General features: G+C 41.2%; 1 long non-coding RNA gene across 2 annotated transcripts in view; it reads right to left on the bottom strand.

Annotated features, from left to right (window-relative positions):
* The window catches only part of LOC147249461 (uncharacterized), a 54,113-nt gene extending 34,688 nt beyond the window's left edge, over nt 1-19,425 (bottom strand). The window contains exons 1-5 of one of the 2 annotated variants that reach the window (XR_015119370.1): nt 19,260-19,425; nt 18,985-19,106; nt 18,789-18,849; nt 17,761-17,811; nt 17,364-17,490 (exon numbers count right to left, since the gene is read on the bottom strand). This is a non-coding gene — a long non-coding RNA (uncharacterized LOC147249461). Of the gene's footprint in view, nt 1-17,363; nt 17,491-17,760; nt 17,812-18,788; nt 18,850-18,984; nt 19,107-19,259 lie in introns of those variants that run through there. The other variant, XR_015119369.1, reaches the window with a different exon arrangement.
* Nucleotides 19,426-22,120: the final 2,695 nt, after the last annotated feature.

Raw genomic sequence — 22,120 nt, 5'->3', positions numbered from 1 at the left:
GCTTTGAGCAGCCCAGGAAACTACTGAAACTATAATGCCTTGAGAGGGGTGAGGAGAAAGAAGCCATTGGAACCAATTGAGATTCCCTCCCATGTATAGTGTTGTTCCCCAGAGAGCTGCCATGGTGTCATATCTCTGCCATCCTGATTGAAATGAGAGGTGATGGCACAGGCATATCGATTCACTACATATCTGCATTTTACTAAAGGACAGGTCCAGCTATATTGATTGACCCCACAACTCATGGATAATGTTAAGTGATGTACAGTCGTCAAGACCAAGCCCAACTCGCAACATGAAATCTTGACAATAAAAGAGACAGCAATTACTGACTAAGCACTATTCAAATCAGACGCCCTTAGCCTATAAGCTCCTGTTGAAAATGAGTCTTGCGTGAGAAAAATGCTGACAGGATATGAGATGATAACTCTTAATGCTCACATCTCCACCTTATTTACAAGTTTTTCAATATACTCTTCTAAAAACAATGAGGTGGACTGGAAAACAGTATCTGTATCTTATAGGCTTAACGGGTTCAATTTGCTTTAAGTGAAATGCTTATCAGATTATCATAGTGACCTACAGTCTACAGCAGCCCTGTAGTCCTATTAACATATTGGGTAGTTCTTACTTCTGGCAGTTCTGAAGCAAAAAAAAGAAAAAAAGTGTGCAATGCAGTTTTGTAATGCAAATTCTCAAAGGCTAACCCCTAAAATCCAGTAGACATAGGTGTGGCATGCTACAACAGCACCATGGAAGCACCACAGCAGCAGCACGTAATTTGACAGCAAGTGCCATGGTACATTGCAGGTGCATCCCAGAATATGATGAATAATTTTTGAAAGACGGTGTGTCAAGTTGTAGCTAGCAGATTGAGCCGCACGTCTCCATGTGTACAAACACATAAACGGAATCTGAGCAGCTTCGCAAAGCCGGCTAGGTTGCCGGTGGGACAGTGTAGATGTCTGAATGCAACAGAGATGGACCCATGGCAAACCCAGTCAGGCTGCAGAGGAGACTCATTTCAGCCGCTGATATCTGCAATCTCAATTTTTGATCACTTATCTTACGCTCTGTTTAACTCTAAGTAGTCTAACTCAATTTTATCATTACAAGACCAGGTAATCCTTGAAGTGCTACACTAAGGGAAGCAACTCACTCCCAACTCTGGGGGAACAGTCCACCGTGGAGATGCTGACTCCCATCCCAAAGCCACTTCACATTTGGCTGTTAAACTCCCCAAGGCTTGATGGAGATCACAGGTTTATTGAATTATTCTAAGTCTGATCCTTCACGAGCCTGGACCACTTTTCCAGGGGCCACAGCACAGCTGAGAGGACCACAGGGACAAAGCAACGTCTCCCCCACTTTAAGGTGTTCATTATCTGAGGGGTTCTGGAACTTAAACCACATAATTTGGCAAAAGCTACCGAGTTGACACACAGTACCACTGTCACTGTAAGAGAGCAACAGATCCAATACATGCTCGTATAGAGACCTCTGGAAGTGTGCTTTTTGCCATGCATTCAGTTCCATTTGCCATACTTGGAACATTCTTTCGATGTGCTTGAGTGAACTGTTCAATCTTGAATATTCAAAAGACAGAACCTTTCAATATATGAATCTCTAAATCACTTCATTCAGTTCCAGTCATTTTGAAGGTTGTTCTATTTCCTGGTAGGCGTGACAGTACTGTATATCTTATTACAAGATCACCCAGTATCTCATTGTAAAAAGGAAGAAAAAAAAAAAAGAGTGGAAATCATGTATTACTAAGGTCTCAGTTTTAATATCTGATGGATGTTGTAGGGGGAATAATTCATCTCCATCACATGCACTTTAATCTGTGTAGGGCCAGTTGCTACTAATCCTTTCTATTAGCTGTGGGTCTGTGTGTAATTTCCTTCTGTAAAACAATTTGTATTCCAGTCATACATTGTTAATAAAAAAAAAAAAAAAGTTCCCTTGTGGAAAGAAAAATTCCAAGTAAGCCCTCTTCCTATGCGCAGCCTCTTTCTCCAAGACATATGAGCTCAATTTAACATGAATAGAAGATTTTGATCATTTCTCTCACACTTCTTAAACCATCTCATGAGAAATTCCCTTCCACTTGTCTCAGCCCCATCCTAAGATCTTAAAATGTTGTCTCCTTCGCCCACTGGACTGTTTTCGTCTGAAATGATCAGCAAAAAATTAAAACAATATTTAAAAAAACAAACAAACAATAAACTTAAAGGTGATGCTCTATTTCTGAAGACAAAAAGACCACTGACGATGACCACATGGATGACACGCCTCCAATATCACCCTACACCTGTCAGTATTCTGAGTAAGACGCTGCCTTTTTAAAGCTGTTGTGTGGAATCAAGGCCCTAACAACTAGTGACAAAAGAAGAAACTGGAGGGAAGCCGACTGGTTCGCAAACATCAGGAGCTCAGCTGAAGAAACACAGGTAAAGACGATCAATACAATTTGATGGAAGTGAAAAGGCTAACACAAGGAAGTACATTTCAAAATCTAAAACAGAAATACACTAAAAAAAAAACTTTGAGAATGCAAAATCCAAGTATCAATGAAAAACAAAAACTCACACTAAAAGATCCAAAACTTAAGTCCATAACAGAACACACATAAGTCAGACCTCAGACAGTCAGATACACAATAATCAAATAAAGACATGCAGTGTAACAGTCTTAGCTCCATTATTCAAGTGTTGAATTTACTTAAATCCAGTTTGTTCAGCATTTTGCAGCACATGTTGTCAGACTGTTATGGAATGCATGCTGCTTTTGCATTTAAGTAAAGCAAAATAATATTTCCTTTTATTTTGCCCATGTTTGTATCTTTCCTTCCCTTTTTATGCAATTAATTTAATATGTATGACTTTCGCTGATGCTCAGTTTTTGCCATTCGCTTTGCTACTAAAACATGGGATATCTCCATTATTTTCTTATTAAAGGTTCATCTAAGAGGGAACAAAGAGGGCTGGAAGACAACTGATTAATAATAGTGCAGATTTCCGTTTCAACATATCTTCAGCTGAGGCAGCCCCCTTTCATGCCTTCCCACTGAAAGAGAACTGGTTCCATGCCCATTCATGAACTTTTTTTTAAACTATTTCCAAGCATTCGTAACAAAAATTCAAGCATTCCAAACTCACAAGTCGGGTTCATGGTGAGGTTTCAGTTAATCTTTTCGTTGTGTGTATATGGGTAACAGAGTTTATTACTACAAAAGTCCCCATATTCTCTAATGACAGTTTCCACATGTAAATAGGCAACAGACAAAATGTCTTCTAAAACTTCTGCTTTTGGTTTGAGTAGCTTTGACCAGTGACACTTGAGCAGGCTTCATTTGCTTACATCTAACCGGTCTGTGTGGATTGCGAAAGAGATGGAACACATTGGCTAGAATACAAAGTCAGAAAAATGGCTGTACTCTGACAGTTCAGTAAAGCTCGGGGTGTAACGATTCATCTACAGATCGATGAATCGATTTACATTCCTATAATTCAACTGCATGGATTTGTGCTGGGCAAATTGGCCTTCTAAACGACATATCGATAAAGAATCGATTAAATCGATACTGTGAAAATGTACATTGGATTTAAGCACGGCGAACTTGAGAGATTGTGTGATTTTGGCACTTTTGGACATATTAAACGTTACTCGATTGAGTCTGCCTGTCTGTGACGTCAGCGGTACGTGCCGGCAGAAGCGTGAATCTCAGCAACAACACAGCATGGCAGATGGCAGAGGAGAGAAGGAAATTTTCCAGCCATCGTTTCGGTCAAGTGTATGGTATCACATCGTATCGTTGTAAATGAATTAAAATCGTCCATGAATCAAATCGGCAACCATGAATCGTGATTCAAATCGAATCGTTGTTAAAATGAATCGTTACACCCCTAAATGAATGGTTTAAAACTGTTATGTGAGTCGTTGAGTGTCAGCTGGCTTCTTATGAAACAATCTGCTGGTATTCGTTGTCTTTCAGCTCCATGCAAATACTCAAGTTACTCTACGGACTGTAAACAATGAGGATGGAAAGAGGAATGGAAAAGGAAGTCCTGGACCAGATGTCTACTGGCTACAGTGGAATCAGAGGCTTAGTTGTGGATTGTAGAACAACAACTTTAGATCTTTAATGGTTTCAGAACTGGACCCATTTGGAATTGGATCCAGATCTGATGACATCATTTGGTCAGTTCCTTTGATGTTTGCAGCTCCTGGCTTTGGCGCGTTTGCTGGAAGGTTCAGAGAGAACCTTAAGGTTTATCTCAGCTCATAAGAAAACAAACAACGAGAGCAACATGACGGGAAACACAAAATTCCGTCTTTATAGAGTGATGGCAGGATTCCTGCAGTCCCTGTAAATGTATAGTCTGTGCGAGCAGCAAAATTCTCCTCAGGGTCCAGCTTTTATTGTCCTTCCTTGAGCAGAAAATTATCTTCATAATTCTATAATAATGAAATCCTAAATGTACTTCTCTACCTCCACTGAAAGATTTTCATGCTAGGAAAGCGTTGTGTTTTTTGTGTGCCTTTTATGCCATTCATTGTGGGAGCTCTGAATTCATCTGAGCTACATTTTGCATAACCGCCATGGCCTCAAGTCACTCCATCTGTGAAACTCAAGCAGCATGAACAGAAGAAGAAAAGAGAGACGGGTGAGGCGGGGGGGGGGGGAGAGATTGAAATACAGAGTGTAAGAGAGAATGAGTTCTAGGGAGAAGATAGATAAGAGGAGAGAATAAAGTAAAATGGAGAAGGGATTAGAGGTAGAGGGCACATTTCAGCTGTAACCTTGGAATCAGCTGTGTTAGGGTGAAAACCAGTAATTTAAGAGTGTTATTTGTTTACCAAATTCTACTGGAGTGGAACTGTTTATTTGACCCCGGCGTAAAGTATGGTGCAGTTATATGTGACTGAGTCAGTGAATCTCTTTGTATGCTCAAGCACACATGCCTGGCGGGCCGTATGTAATTGAATCCCCTTTTAAAACTCCCCTAACAAATCTTCACTGACTGTGCACTGCTGCAACTTCAAAGTGACCTTGTTAGATTACTGTAGTGTGACTGACTCACTACGCTGGGTATTACAGAACCATATCGACTGTAATAGCAGACTGCTGACGCACAAGTACTGAGGTGGAGTGTGCCTTTAATCATCTCTTAACGAGAGTACTGATGACATGTATGGCAGAGTGTTATCTGTCCTGCATGCCTTCGTGTCTCTGAATAATTCAGCTGGCACAGAATAAGGGAGACAAGAAGCAAGCCTATTCACCGGATTAGCACTTAATTAATAAACTTTAGGTGGTTTCAATTTTTCAGCAAGCCTGTATTATTCAGTTTAAATATCTGTCCTAATTACTTCCCCTCAGGCTGATCTATGGCTTTGTTTTTTTCTCCCTGGGGGCTACATGCCTCCGGACCAGGTCTGCTATAAATAGGGCTTTGTGGAGGCTCTTTGCCAAGCATTACCTTTCTTCCTCCACTAATGATCATTAGATGTGACCTGTTCAAATATACTATGCACACAAAAACAAAGCTAAACTAAAGGGATGGAGAATTACAGAAGTAGGAGACATGAAAAATGAGCCTGAAATATAAAAATGACATTCACACTGCAACTTCATACGCCACCCTCGTGGTGAGTGGGAGATTTTATAATTACCTCTCTGCAGGTGTATACTTTGAAATAAACAAGCAAGGCCTGCAAGGTGTCGTCATACGTCAGGTTGTTCTCCACGGTATTTTACTTATCTATGAATAGTAATGTATATAAATTCATACATACACAACGTAATTCTGAGGTGGCAGAGGTGTTCTGCCATGTTTCTACAGACAAAACTAGGTTTTTCGTAAAACATCAGGACATTTGCTGCCATGTTTCTTGGGCCAAAGTTAGGTGTTCTCAATGCCAAGTTGGGTCATTTGCAGACGTGTTTCCAGTGACAAGAGCAGGTCTTTTTTAGTGAGACATCGGGACATTTGCAGCTGTGTGTCCATTGGAACTTGAAGCATGATGATCCACAACCACTCTTAATTGTACCTTAACCAAAGAAGACCATCACAAAACCATCTTAAAACAGTGAAGTTTCAACTGAGGAGACATGAAATAGCATTTTGCTGAGGATCTTTACAGCAGACGTTTGTGCCTGTCTTCACACCTCATGTTACCCCTGCAGTTTGTTTTGTGCTAGCAAGGAGGCTAAACCCTTGCTGACAACTGTGGTCAGCACTTCTCTTGAAGTGTTTGGGAGACAGAATAATGTACATATGAGTGTGCACAGCATTTGGTCAGATATCACAGTTTTCAAGTCTGACTTACACAAAATCACACAGGATTTTGAGCATTTACTCATTGAGCACTGATAGGATATCTACCTCAGATCAGGTAAAGGGAAGAAAATGGTTTATTTTTAAGTGTTGTCCTCAAGAACAGTGACCAAGTCACTGACTGTGGCAGTATAAAGACCCCCCCCCCCCCCCCGCTCTTGACCAAAACATGATATTTCAAAAAAAGGTCACTTTGATGTTTCTAATGAGTTGTCATTTTTCAGTAGAGGACAGCAAACGACCAACTGGAGGTCAGCCAGTTGTGGAAAATCCTCCTCCAGGTTGACACTTGCTTTGTCTTTTGAGCGAGCTCTTCAATAATCAATAGACTCCAATGGACTGTTCACCCGCTTAGAAACAAGCTGCAGGGCATCTGCACCAGAGCAGATTTTGCTATTTAACTTGAAGGGATAGTTCAATATTTTGAGAAATACACCTATCTGCTTTCTTGCCAAATAAAAAATGTCAATATCTATACAGTAATTATACGGCTGCAACTATCATAATGGGAGTTTAATTTAGCTTTACAATGGGAAAAAATGAATGCCTCGAGGAAGGGAGAATCTCTGGAACGTGTTGCATCTCATACTTTCCCCTGATATATAAAATCAAGTGTACAAACATCTACATCAATGACAGGCAACCAGCAGAAACTTCAAGAAATTATGACTCCAGGCCAGAATGTCTTATAACTTGTGTAAATTTGCAACTTGTCATTTCATTTTTGAATTTCTTGCAAGGATTACACAAATTACAAATAACACTTCAAAGAACCACTTTAAAAACACTCACCTCCCACTGATACAGGATGTACACAAAATTAATTTCTCCAAGGGGAGATGAATGAATCGCAGACACACAAGTCAGTAAGCTGTGTTTCCCCAGTGCATCGGGGCTATAGATCTTGAATGGACTCACAGTGTAAATTGAAAGATGAATGAAAAGAGAAGAAACAGAAAAGGCTACAGTTTGTACTCATACATTTAAAGTCCCTCTCCACTAAATATTTAAAAAGGAAATAATCCTAAATCAACAAATAATATTAAAGTGCAGTGTCGGTTGCCACGTGCACTCTGACATCATCTGCAATTTAGATTGGGAGTTGTGATTGGGAGCTGCAATACGCATGAAGCACATCAGCAGCATCAATCATTGCGTATTTGGGTCTCTAAGCTATAAGAGAGGAGGTTGGTTCACTATTGTCCTCTTTAATGAGAAAATGGTTCCATCTGAATTTGCCTCATAAATCATTGCCACAGTCGCCAAACACTCCAGTTTTAAAGTACCAGTGTCTACTTTTTATGATTCAGCATCTTTTCAATAGCTGATTTAAGAAGAACTTTATTAATGTGCACAGTTAGAAATAATAAGCATGTCAGAAAAATGCTGGGATTGAATTTTCTTGATTATTATCAGCTTTCTATTAGCAGAAGAAAACATTCAGGCCCCTCAGGTTGTCTGAATTGTGGCGTGCATCATATCCTGCAGCAGTGCTCTTACTTTCCCACCATATCAGCGTTAAGCCTTTAATGTGTATGACTCCCTAACAGTTTCTATCCCTCTGCTCCAGTGGTGGCATGGGATTTTTTTTGAGTTGTTCGTATGTCTGAACATTCTCACTAACATGATGTCTCTGGAACACCTTTAGGGTATCGCTTAAAGTTAATATCCACTGGGTCTCAAGTATAAACTGGAAAGACTTTGGTGGGCAAAGGTCACAGTCACCGTAACTTGTGAGGATATATCAGGACCGCTTTGAAGAAATTTCTTCTTCAATACAAAGGATACTATGGGACTCAAGAATGAAGGAAAAAAATGGGATGGTTGAAGGTCAAGGTCACTGTGACAGGCACACAGCCAAGATGTGGTATTTCTTGCCCATCATGTAATTTATTGACTTGGGTACCAACCTGTCATCTAGCTACTAAGATGATTTTGTCAGGTTTAAACTCCAGCAGCAAAAATACCTTTGAAATGTATTTTTCCTCAGTTAGCATTATGAAGAGGCCCATGCTCCTGTCAGCCTTCATACCCCTCCCCCACTCCAAGGTGTCATTTTCTGATCAAACTTTCATTTATTGTCACCTTCCTCCTTCAAGGTGGGCAAACCATATTTTTCTCTATTGCTGAGACCATCTGCTATTGTGGGAATCATTTCAAGGTTGCGTATGCAATTTCACACCACAGTAAGCCAGACTAAGGTCCACAGTGCACCCGTAGGTCTAGTTAAGTGGAACCAAAAGCCACCTGAAAAGGCAACAGATTTGGAGCCAAAGGCTATGGAGTAGCCATTTGAAAGCAATGTCAAGCATGCACTGTGGTCAGAAATTGTATTCAAGTGTCAGCCTTCAGTGTGTTGTTATGTTCTTTTGTCCTTCATGCTTACTTATTTAAAGTTGCTGGTTTCACTAAATTGCTCTCTGCAGGCCTTCACAGAGCCATTTCTTCCTCGCACATTTCATGACCGGTCATACGCACTCGGCCTGGCTCGTCCAAATGCCAATTGATTACTGTCCATTTCCACTTCGGCTGACCGACTGCTGTGCCCTCCAGGGATATTTGTGATTGCACGGGGATGTTTTCTCTTCCTTAACACCGAAGCAAAACAACATCCTCAGCTGTTAATGTTATTTATCGCCTCAAGGTTTACAATATCATTACACTGTCAAAATGCAATATTCCCATACGGAGGAGTGTAGTTTTACGCATATTTTTACAGGTGGTGTATCAGCAAATGCGACATTCAACAGTTAAAAACGGCTACAAACTGGAAATAAACCATTTCTAGAGGTAAATGAGATGACAATAAGGGTTTGGCTATAATGATTTGTTCATCAGCTTGACACTATGATTAAGCAGTTTGATTGCTAAAATCAATCATCAACATAGGTTATTTAAGTCCTTGTTTAGTATGTGTAAATAATTTGGTGAAGAGGATTTCTGAAGTTGCTAGCTTTGGTCAGTGCATGGAGAGCAGGAGTGAGGAGAGTCACTGTGGGGGCAGATAATATAGGTCAGTAGGCCAACACTCATTGCAGTTCATGGTGGTCCTGAGTCCTTTTATACTGTCAGCGTTCAGTATCTAAGGGAATTACAAAAAAAAATAAAAATAAAAAAAACAACAACAAAAAACAGACTGAGATTAAATTGAATATGGTCAGAAAAGTGTTGCTCAGCATGATGCCAGATTAAAATGACCCTTGACCTTTTGGATGCAAAATTATTATCACTTCACTTCATTTCATTAGATTAGCCTGTGAATTCTAGAGTTATGGCCAGGTGAACTTTAACCAGCAAAATCTAGTCACTTCCTGCTCCAAGTGAATATTTGTACAATATTTGTAGTCATTCCCTGGTGGCCTCTACCTTTAACCAGCAAAATCATTTTTGCTCATTCTTGAGCCCAAGTGGACACGTGCCAGATTTGAAGATATTCCCTTGAGACGGTCCTGATGTTTGAGAGTGGGGCAAGCAGACAGACATCCTGAAATAGTGGCAGTAGAAGAGATCACAATGCGCAGGAGCTGCCTGGAGTACAGAAACGACATTCACTTTACACTGCAGTTTTCACACACACGTTTTTGACTCCACCAAATTTGTAGATGGCTGTACATTCTTCTGAAATCTAAACTAGATTACTAAGCAGCTGAGCGTTGTGATGTGGATGGTCTCGGGTCAGCGCTGTATGTGACATCTGCAGCTTACAGGAGAGGACAAAGGTGTAAGGTCACTGGTTCAGACCTGCGGACTTTCCTCACAATAGGATTAAGTAAAGAGAAGGGGTATGTATCTGCACTCCCAGGTCTACTAACATCGAGGTGCCCTTGAGCTAAGCATTTAACCTCCCACTGCTTCAGTGGAGCTGCTCATTGGCTGGAAAACAGTAGCTCCAGTGTAACATTCCCAGGAGCTCTGTGCACAGCAGTACCTGACCTTTCCTCAATAAAGATTACAGAAAAAAAACAAGCTCCACTGAAGAAAACAATCATCTCTTATAGAATAAACCAGATCATGAGCTGACACTGTCCCTGCTAATGTTATGAATTCATCTTTATGTTTTCCTTCCGTGCTAAGTGAGCAGTGTTGTGATTATGTGGTCAAATGTTCTGACGTTGTTTTCAGGCTTGAAGGCTCAGACAGTCTGGTCAACACAATATTGCATTTTGCTGTTGATGCACTAACGTCTTGACAAAGGCTTTGTTGAAGAGTCATTTGTCTGCGCAGGTTCAGGATGGTAGAAAATTGCAGGAAAATTAACAACTTAGGATTTGAAACAACTTTACAGCATCCTGTGAAAGAGATTTTTAGAGTGCACTTTACAATCTGTGGGTCTCTCTGCCTCTGGCCGGTCAGTTGTTGCGAGCTAGCCAAACACTAATCACTGTCTACTACGGTGCGGCAGCTGCTGGGTCTGCAAAGTGGGTTTTTCCCTTCAGATCTGCTATAATCAAACCTCTAAAGGATATGTGGCTCATGAAAGACTAAGAGAGAACATGTGACAGTGACTGTGAGACAGAACCAGTGAAAAGGTAGCAGAATGTAAGGCAGCATGATTAGAGAGTTTGTAACCTTGGCAGCCATGAGGCAGAGGTGGATTCTTCGTCCTTCACTTTGACTGGGGGAAATGATCAGAAACCTGTAGTTCCCGGGCAGGATGGGGATTAGATGGCTCACTCTCTTTTTGCATGCTGGGACTCTCAGAAAATGGCTGACCAGATGGGCAGCCAGCCTCTGGCTCCAACTGTTGATTTGTTTGGCCAGCATGGGGGGAGATTGAAGGCTGAGAATGTGTCTATATGTGTGAGTGGGTCTGAATGTTTATATTCTCAGTAAGTGTGTGATAAAAAGAAAATAGTTGAAAGGCAATTGGAGCAGCGGCTCACTTTAAATGAAGGAAGATGGAGCGAGTGCAGATCAGACCTGGCTGGTGAGGAGGGGTGTCTGGGTGTAATGGGCACATTTGCCTCTCTTTACATACCCGTAACCCTGGCACCAGATAGTGGTCTTTGCAGGCTGCCATCCATGGCTGAGGCGATGCTGCTCCCAGCCGTGTAACCTAGCTCACTTGGCAGCAGATAAAGCAGCACACAGATTTCTGGAAACAAGCACTTTGCCGCATGCATGCCATGTTTATATGCAATCAAACCAAAGTTAATGGGAGAATTCTCCCTTGCAATACAACAAAACAGGGTTTTATCATTCTCACACCCTCAGGGTTTATGGATACCATATTCACACTCCATATGACAGCCCTCCGTGTGAATCCCCCTGCTGCAATGTCACATGCTGCACCCAGTCATTATATACTGTTGCTACAGAGTACTGAGTGCACCCTCTTTTAACTCCTCGATGCTGTTAAATGTAGAGCCACATAGATAAACCCTCACAGAAACATCAAGTCCCAGACCCCCAAAGATAAAATGCATCCCGTTAACTACTGGGAGGATGCAAAAGAAGATACAAGTAAACCACACTGTTGGGATGTGTGGGTTCTACAGAAGGAGCCAGTGTTCTCTACCAAAGGCCTCGTTTCTGAAACTGTAATGGCAACTTCAGGATTTACTTGAGCCATCAAAATGAAACATATCATCATCAATGAGCATCGGCTGTCTGGCTGATCCAGAAGAGGACTCACGAGTCCTCCATATTGACTGCAAAAACGATAAAGCATGTTTTATTGTCAAAACTGATAATAGTCTGTTCTGCAGTAAAGGCTGTGAAGCAGGTGGCTGGCATGAAATTATGAAGACACGGAGACATGTGGGTTATTTTTATGTACGTTCCAACAGGGTCACTGGACTCTCATCATCTCCATATACTGAAAAATCAAACATTCTGGATGTGAAAACGATGAAGAATCTCCTGGGTTCTTAGTGATCCACAACGGCAAAAGCAGAGTGCGTATAGCTCTTGTTACTGCATGCTATGAAAATCCTGTCACTTTCGCTGACACAGCACGGCTCCAAATACCACCTGCTTCGATTTGTTTTTATGTTCTATATTGGGTTATTATGTGTGCCTTGATTGGTCGTTAATCACACCTCTGTGCCCATCAAGCACATACCGTAAAGGCAGACATTCAATGCTAAAATCAAAAGCTGCATTGTCATGTCATTCCTATTAAATAAATTATGATAAACCTGCACCCTTTATGTGCTGCGGTTGTAAAATATTTATGAAACAGTAACCCAGTTTTACGCAATAATTATGACAATGCCATTTTATTTAACGATAATCATTCCAAAGACTAAGAAAGTGCAAAGATGTGCATTTTCTTCATCTTTACAATCATCATGCACACAAATGAGTCCAAAATATATTTAACTACCAGAGTAAGCACAGACTGTGGTGAATAATATGATAAATAATGCTATGTAACTGACACAGAAAGTGATTGTTTCAAATCAAACCAACTCAAAGAATATTTCATGGAAGGGTCTTTTTTTTTTTTTGTGAGGTCGATTTCCATTTTGGACACATTCATATTCAGAGTGAAGACAAAGTTCTTGAAATACCGTGCCCACACAAACCAACGGCAGTGACAAAGCGCTTGCTGTGTTCAATACAACACTTTTACACAAAATTCTGTAAACGCTCAAGGATGCTCGCTAGCTTGCTAGCTAGCTGCAAGTGTAGACCACACCATGGAGAGGTAAATGGCTCAGGGTGTAGCATCCGTCCCTGCCCAGAGGTTTGGAAAAGAGGTGTGGAACTCTGCAGCTGACCCCATCACAGGGAAGCTGAAAAAATACAGGACCGTGTAATAAGAGAGCGATTCACCAGCAGGGAATTATCAGCTGGTCCTGTTTGTACCTTTTGATTGAAAAAGTCTGATATTTTCCTCAGAGAGCAGCTAAAAAGAAGCTTTACATCTCCATGGACATGAATCAATGTCAATCCTCTGTTAACGGAAGGAATCTAAAAGGGACCGTTCCCTTGCCTCATTATGTGAGACCACAACGTCACAGGACTCAAAAGTGCACAGTGATTCAGACCAATCAGCTTCCTCTGAGAGGATAGGGGCGTAGATTAAAATGTATAACAAAACTAGCAGTCAGAGTAGCTGCTGCTGCAGCATCAGTTATATCAGAGCCGGGGAGTATTCTTTGAACGAAGAACAAACAGCAGCTCTGAATGCTTTCCTCCATGAAAAAGATGTGTTCGCTCCTCTACCAACTGCCCATGATAGACGGTTCATCCAATCACTTCCAGAGTATATTTTTGAAAGCATCTGCCCTTTACCAGCTTCTGTGGGCAACTTCTCAGCTGAAAAAAAAATAAGGCAGGTTCAGCTTTTAAAGCTGAACTCACCAAGACAATGGAACCTCACCAGTACTTTTCCTTACAGCGTTTTTTTTTTTAATGAGCTCTGATTTATTTCTAGCTTTTATTATCCGCCCACTTTGACTGAACAAACTTCAAAGTCTCGATCAAAGATCAAACAACAAGTCTGTACAGGAAGAATCCCATGTATTCTGTATGCCCAGATTCAATTTGGATGGTGGGTTTTTGGTCACTAAAAGATCCTCTCTTCCTTCAAAAAGCGATCGATGGAAAAACTTCAGTCAAATCAAAAATCCCTCCACAGAGCAGGAGGGAGATATTTGAACCTGTTCTCCACCTCCACCCACACAGCTGTAGCGTCAGCAAAGGAGTCAGTGGAGCGGACTTCAGTTTATTTTATAATGACTTCTGGGAATAGAAATCTTACGATACATGTAACATTTATATTGAGGACTTTAGCACTGAAAAAATATGACTAAACCTTAACCCAAAACTACTGATTTTCAGGCTGTTGTTTCTCTTATAAAAAGATGTATACAGTACAATTACATGTTTGTTAGCAAACAGCTTTCCTCTCGGTTTGTGAAGACAAATCTCCCGGATACGATGCGACTGATGTGGTTTTAGGCGCATAATTCATTTCCAGGCAACACTATCTGGCACCACTAAACCACATTTAACACTATCAAAGATAAACTGAATCCCTGCTCATATTTTCAGTTGGAATATTTTCACTAGATTCTGAGGAGCAATTGACACAGACCAAGGATTTTGTCATCTTGCAGCTATTGTACTTACAAGACTGCATTTTCTTAAACATTACCGTGATACTGAATAAGAAGAACATAAAGCCACGTTTTTTAAAAAAAATCAGGTCACAGTGTTTTCCAGATGCCGAATGTTTTTGAAGACGATACAGTCATAGGTTCACATGGTACAAAATGTGAGATACATATCTGAATGTCAATGGATATACAAGAAATGAAATGGATGTATCTTATAGCAACCATAAAACCTCATTCATTTAATGTTTGATGAGTAATAACACCTTTCCCACAAATGTGTTATTCCTCACAGCAGGATGCTTTAGCCCCCAGTTTAGTCCAACAGATGGAGGATGAGGCTATTAGTTGTCTCATCACATATTTAAGTGTATATTTGTTTGTTGTATTAATGCTGATTTTGAGAGAGTTGTGGAAATCCATATTTCCAATTTGCATTATGATAATGATGGCAGCATCTGTTGAGACATGTGTGGGGTTTCGTGTCCAACACACAGTCATGGGAGGGTGAGCAGTGATGCAGCATTGAAGACAAGACTTTAAACTAAAACTTCAGGATTCTATTGTTGATGACAGGGAGGCGGCGATTGTGTCGTGTTGGTTTGAGAGGATGTTTGCTGTAACTGCGGGGAACTTTGCCGTGGATGTGAGGAAGGATGTTCTGGACAAGCGCCTGCACTGAGGAGCGGAGCATCCTCCTCCTTCATGTAGCCAGCTGGACGTACTGGCCGTGTGCAGGCAAACTGACCCCCGCATGAAGGAACAACCAGCGCCACTGAACTTCTCGCCAAACAGGCGGGTTAAGCTGGAAGCCTAAGCGGGAATGTGGTGAGGCACCTCGTCTCTGGCCTGCATGGCAGGAGGAGCTGAGGCCCAAATGAATGAAGGCTGAAAGCCGGGCAGCTTACCATGAGCGAGAGCCTGTACGGGCCTGACGGGGGGCCGAGCAGATGGGGTGGAGGGACTGAACGAAGAGAACAAGTGACTGGTGTAGGAGCAAACAGCAAGTGTGGTATTAATATTGGTTTAAATATTGATGGGAGGAACAGCTGGAGAAAATGAGGGCGATGGGCAACACCTGAAAGTTATCCACGTGGGAATTAGGTCACGATGATGGCGTGACTGAGAATGAAAGAGAGTAATGAGCTCCAGGTAATGAATGGATGGAGCAGAGCTGGTCGGCCATTCATCATAAATCCCTCCTCCTGAGTTAATAACTTCCAAACAAGTCTGTTTAGGAAATATGGCTCGAGGGAACACATGTGTTAAGATGTAGGAGGTAAAAAGTTGTTGGGAAAATAAATTCGGAAACTAACTATGAAGCACTAATATACAGTATATGTACACAGCATCATAACAGATGTTCTTACCAACCACCAAACAAAAGTTCTGCTCTATCACCAATCAAGAGTACGCTCCGTACAGTCTCTGCAAGAGTAATACGCTAATTCAAGTACGGCCTGAACACATTTCACTTTTCTGAAATATCTAAATACTATCAAGATGATTTCTGGCAGCCGAAACATTCCTTTAACCATTTCACGTCGACGGAAGTGATATAATGGGCAATAATCCTGTCAATGGCCTAGAATAGCCTTCAGGATCCAGGATGTGCAATTTGATTCTGATCACCTCCAAAAGATAATCACATCTTGCTAATTACCTTTCAAGCACCTTTCATCAAAAACACATTGTTCAGTTTTTGATATTTCCTAGCAGGCGACACACAGATACATGCAGTTGATCATTTTACATCCTGGCTGAAACTCAGCACAAGTGACTTAGTATTTTGTACTTCGTCACTTCCGATGACTTTGAGGAGACACATTTGTGAGAGGAAGGCTGATTCATCACAGCTTAAATCCAGATTTTCTCTCCTTCCAACCCTCAACATCACAAATTCTCAAGTGAACAGCTTTTGGGAACACTGTGAGCTAACAGCTGCAGTCTCACCATTCTTGGAAGACTTGAGTGAGAAAACACTGTTCCTGAAACCTGCAGAAAGTCTGGGTTGTGCTGGGGTTTTTTTTGTTTTTCTTTTTTAATGGGTGAAAAGCCAAAAGGTTTAAGGAATTATTTCTTTAAACACATGACATTGATTCAATTAAAGTTGGTATGCAAGGTGTAATTAATCAATTACCTTAATCGTCACTAGAAAGGCTTGTACATGCATTTTCCTGCTATCTTGAAAAACAAACTAGATGTCACACGTCTTCTAGGGAGATAGTTAGAAAGAAAAATTGATCTTTTTCAAAGATGCTCAAATTCCTTTTCTGAATTTTATGGACCGTTGTTGATAATGTAATGATACGGATAAAGTTTCGTTAGTTTCTGATAATATCGTTAATGGGCTTATTACTGCATTACAAGGACTTACTGCTGAACCTTTCTGCCCTTCATTCAGGCAAATATTGGAAGAGTTGCTACCACCGAGGTGTATTATATCTGGACTGAGCACCGATACGTGGCACACTTCAGCTTAACCCATAGGGGTTTCATTAATTCTGTTCTGCAAAAAGAGATCAAGCTAATTTGCCCTCAACGGTCCGACCTCGCTGTTCATTAAAAGCAGCATCAGAGAGACCAATTAATCAGTGTTCCTTTAATCTGTCAAACAGGAATAAAAAAATATGAAGGTATGCTTGTGTTTATATAGACACAATTATTAGAGGATACTGCTTTTTCTCTGAAGGGTTCATACATCCTCTTATCCCAGAACAAGTGTTTATTTGTTTTATTTTTTTTAATTAATGAAGCAACGCTTGCCAATTATGATCCTGCAAACTACACATATTGAAAGGGAGGCCAGCAATTTGATAAGAGAATTGTTACCTTGAGGTAATTCCTTCCCGTAAAAGTGTCCTACCAGCAAAAACTGACAGAAGCTCCAAACAATAAAGATTCATTTTCGACAAAGACGTCATAGTCACATAAATCCATTTATTCCACTGGTGTGACTGATCAGTTGATTCTCCCAGGTGAGAGATTAATGGCAGCATGATTGCTTTGTGCTGGACCATCCAGGCGTATTCAACACTCCTGAAATGCTCCATAAATGCATCATGGTTGACAGACAGGAGCTGTAAGTACAATTACGCGTGTTGAATAATCACGTGACTCTTGAAAGCCTCATTCAGTTAAAAGATGTACAATGTTGCACAGTTAGGAACACCATTTAGTGGGAGAGCTAACTGATGTTTTAGCAGGTAACTTGAGCAGTCCTGCGAGTCATGCAGCCTCAAGAGCTACACATTTTGCTAAATTATGCAGACTGATTTTACATTCTGACACTTCCTGGTATGAAGGATGTCCTAATTGTCTAAATGATGAAAACTGAAACTGCATGTTACCTGCTGTGGGTGGAGGCTGGTGCTGGAGTGTTTATTGTGTTCATGAGGCTGCTATAGAGCCAGGAGGAGAAAGAAGGAAAGAAATAACAAGAAATAAGCACTATTTGCTACCTCAGTGAAAGAGGTTTTAAAACTACATGATAAAATTTGTGATTGACAGAATCTCTTAACTAGATATTTTGTTCCTGCACAACACCAACTCCAGCTACATGAACAATTTCTTCAATCTCTTTGAAATAATTCTTATTAAAGATTCCAATATTAACTGTTTGCATGATTAATGTTTCACTACTGAATTAAATATGAAATGCTTACACCACCTGTCTCAATCTGACTGAACATTCCTTCTGATTGGGTCAGTCTATTCCAGCTGACATCACATGAGACTTGTTTTAATTCTGACCAGGCTGTTATTCTAATCAATGGTACTGTTCAGGAAACAAACACATATGTGTCATTATATCAATATGCACGTGAAATTAATTTCACCAACCTACTGAAATTAAGAATGAACTTAAACCCGTTGAAGAGGTTTGGCTTACATTTTCTTTTTCTGGTAGTGAATGTTTATGCATTTCTCCAGGCTTCAGTATTGCAAACACTTTATAGATCTGAGAGAAATAAGAATAATCTGCCCCAAAATGCAAACAGATGGTCCATAGCTTGGCTTCAAAACACAACATTCATACAACTTGCGCCCCTCTTAAGGCAGCACAAGCATACCACCACCACCACCCCCACCCCCGCTCCTGACGACATGAATTCCTCATCCAGTCCTGCAATCGCGAGCCGCCGGCTACACACAGCTGTCACCGGCTAGCACACGGTAACCGCCATGTAGCACATGCTAACCGATGTTTCAGACGCCTGCAAGCACACGCTGACCGCCAGCTCAAACAAGCTAGCTGCCGATTCAGAGAAGCTAACCACCAGCTAGGATAAGCTAACTGCCAGCTCAGTCAAGCTAACCGCGGCAAGGATAAGCTAAAGGAGGGTAGCACAAGTAAACTGCCGTGTTTGTCACCTACCGGTCCAGCAGAAAGCAGGCCAACTCCACTTCAATCTTCATCCACTGCCTCACCTTTGCTGCTGGAAAGTGGGTGAAATCCAAACCGGGATCAGCTCTTGTTTGGGAAGTAACTTTTATGGTTATGCTGAGCATAAGCAATTTCTTGAAGAATGAATATTGTCTAGATATCATGTTTTAACCACGCCCATCCTCACCTGCACATGTCTTTGGTGGGCAGGACAACAATGTTGAAATACAGGCAAGAGGACAGCAGCTCTCCAGACACATGGACCACCACACATAAGTGAGTCCGTAAGTGACGATTGCAGCATTTTCCCTTCAAGAAGAAATGATAAACTTTATACAAAATTAGACTCAAACTCTGCCTTTAAGCCAGGCTATACTGGAGACAATCCAAGATATTAGGGCATGTTGTTGTGCATTGTTAGTGTATGTGTGTGTTAGTTACACATTCAAATAATCGTCTCACCATGATCCAGAAGGCTGCTTTAACTAAAAGACAAACAAAACAAAACAGTAAGATTTCTCCGTGAGCAACACAAAGACATGTACCTTAACAATAATCCTTGATGTACCTGGTTATTCCTTACCTCAAACGTGGCGAAACTCATTTTAATGTTAACAAGTGAAGACAGGAACTCACACAGTTGAATATGACCATTAATTTACACTCATAAATAGCTTGTGATTTTTGGGTTGTTGTTGTTGTTGTTCTTTTTGCACTTTAACTTTTTAACCACAATTTGAAGACCACATTGATGAAAAAAAAAAAAAAAACACATTCCAGATGTCCTGGGACAGCACTGTACAAGGCACGTCTGACACGCAGCTGCATGCTGCAAGGACAGAGTAGCAGCCGGTAAAAGCATCCCTGGTGCACTGAGAGGCAACACCACAATGACAGACACCTGCAGACATCCTCCACCAACAAGATGTTCAAAGTCATTTCAAGGTCAGATGGAGGAGTTGAAGCTAACTTACTTTGCAGCTGCTTTAATTGTTCTGTGTCTCGCTGGAGCTTTAACTTCTGCTTCCTTGTGTCAAGCAGCCCAACAAAGAGTGCAGAGGCCTTTTTTGACCTCTAAGCCAAGTTAAAAGAAGAGCATCCCTGCTACACACGGTTCCCTGTCCTACCGGAGAGTGTTTATGTCTCTGTTTTAAAGGACGCTTTAAATTTACCGTTGGCTAATGCAGAGAGTGACATGAATTGATCCCCTCTATCGACCGGAGGCCATGCTTAGCAGACCTCAACATATTGCTGAGTTATGTTGGAAGTTTTTATAATGACTTTTCGTCCGGAGCCAAAAAGATCTTCAATAAACATCATCGTTCATTTAGAGAGGTCAGGGTGTGCTGTAGCCTTGCATCATGGAACCAGCTCCTGAAACAGACACTTACTAGCAGAGACCGAATCAGTACATAAAGTAGAATGACAGAATTGTCACAGACATTTTATTTTCCCTCCAGTCCATGTTGACTAAATGGGTTGAACGTGTGGGAGCTTACATGGGCCTAATTATCTCTAATGAACTAAAGGGTTTATACAATGGATCATACCTGTTCTAGCAGAGGGAGTTGAGGCATAATATATCTTTTTAATCAGGTCCTTAATGTTCACTGCAGTTTGTTTATAACTCTCACTTTCTTCTCTTGCTTGTAGTTTATTGGATTTGGTTTCTTACCATGACGAGAACTGGAGTATTTGATCATATATCAGAAAATCCTATTTTTTTTGTCGTCCTCCATGGAAGATGGTATGATGGTATTCAGATCCAGGAAACAAAAAAAACCAACGTTATCCTGTAAAGCTGTTCAAAGGAAATGTTCAGTTTAACTTGGAGGAACTTCCCCGTCTCAGCACCCATCAGGCTTCAATGGCTCCAGTTACATGGATGGCAATAACTATTGACCTTGTTGCAAATAAGACAATATTTCTATCACAGCGTGTGTATGAGTTTCTTATAGATTACTCATCCATATTCTTGTTAACATGCTGCAGAACAGTCCAACTAATGACTGGAGACGCTTGCCCTCATTATATCCCTACATCAAGAGATTCCATTTGACCTGAAACCATTTCTGTAGTGTTGTGACGGTACATTTCAAGTGCTCCCTCAATTATAATGCAGAAAAATGGGCTCAGAGCAGTTTTTAACACTTAAATGCATCCTAAATCAGCCTGACTGCTGGACATCTCCCAGAAATGCTGCATAAACTACAGCCATCGAGGTGTACACATTTCTGCATTGCACTTCAATAATTTGACTAAGATTGTAACAGTCTACGTCTTAGCCTTATTATTTCTTACTCTGACTAGACGGTATCTGGTTAGAGATCGGAAAATGCTGTCATGCCAGTGTCTTCGGTCTCTCAAGCTCCTCATGTTATCTGCCTTAAGTTTTCACAGGTGTCTCATCCTCACTCGCAGCTTTGTCCTCTCCTCTGTACATACTGTATATCTCACCTGCCTACGGATGCTTGCAAAGTTACATGATATAAAAAGATGATACATTTAGAATTAGATCCAAATGAGGTGTCCCGAATTTGATTCATGTGGTTTTCCACCATTTCATGCATAACCCTGCGAGCTCCTCTAAGTTGTTGTTGTTGTTGTTGTTTCTATGTATCCTCTGGCCGTCGAACACGCAAGCAACACACAGGATCAAGGCCAATTGTGTTGAGCCAATCACACTAGAAGATGTGACAGAATGCACCTCTCACAGAACCACTGAGGGTACAAATGGTTACACTGCAGAGGAAATCAAAGCAAAGATAGGAAGGCAGGAATGGCCCTCAATTCAGTAAAGACGGCGCAAAAAGCCAGGGAGCTTTCCAGGAGGACAAAGATAAGGACTTCAACTCTGAAATGAGGAAAGTTCTTTTTCACAAAGCCAAAACCTGGCGAGCAACCATCGCTCATTACACAAGAAACAGTAGTCCTGTTTGGTGCTTATGCAGAGTCTTCGGAATCTGGAGGCTCAACCACATCAGCGATGAGAAACTCTGGCAGGAGAAAGGCACACATCAGCCCCACATGACCAGCCGCCAACATGGGAAGGTAAACACATCACTCTGGAGAATCTAGGCTGGAATCCTTCAAAAAAATATGAAGAACCTCTAAAATAGGCTAAAGCTAACACAGATGCTGCAGCAAAGAGAGCAACAAATGTGTATGTGTGTGTGTGTGTGAATTGCTTGAGTTCAACCCCATCATGAAGGCACGAGAAGACCTGACGACGTACACACAACAATCAGTGACACCCATCGATGAAATGACAATCAAAGGCGGCTGTAAATGTCACCAACATCCCGTCAGCTGGGGGTAAGAAC

The sequence above is a fragment of the Aulostomus chinensis genome, chromosome 14 (genome assembly GCF_037954235.1).
Source record: "Aulostomus chinensis isolate RoL2024-O1b breed Wild chromosome 14, RoL_Achi_v1.0, whole genome shotgun sequence".
Classification (NCBI taxonomy): domain Eukaryota; kingdom Metazoa; phylum Chordata; class Actinopteri; order Syngnathiformes; family Aulostomidae; genus Aulostomus; species Aulostomus chinensis.
Note: the sequence above shows the minus strand (reverse complement) of the source record. Positions and strands in the feature narration are given on the sequence as shown.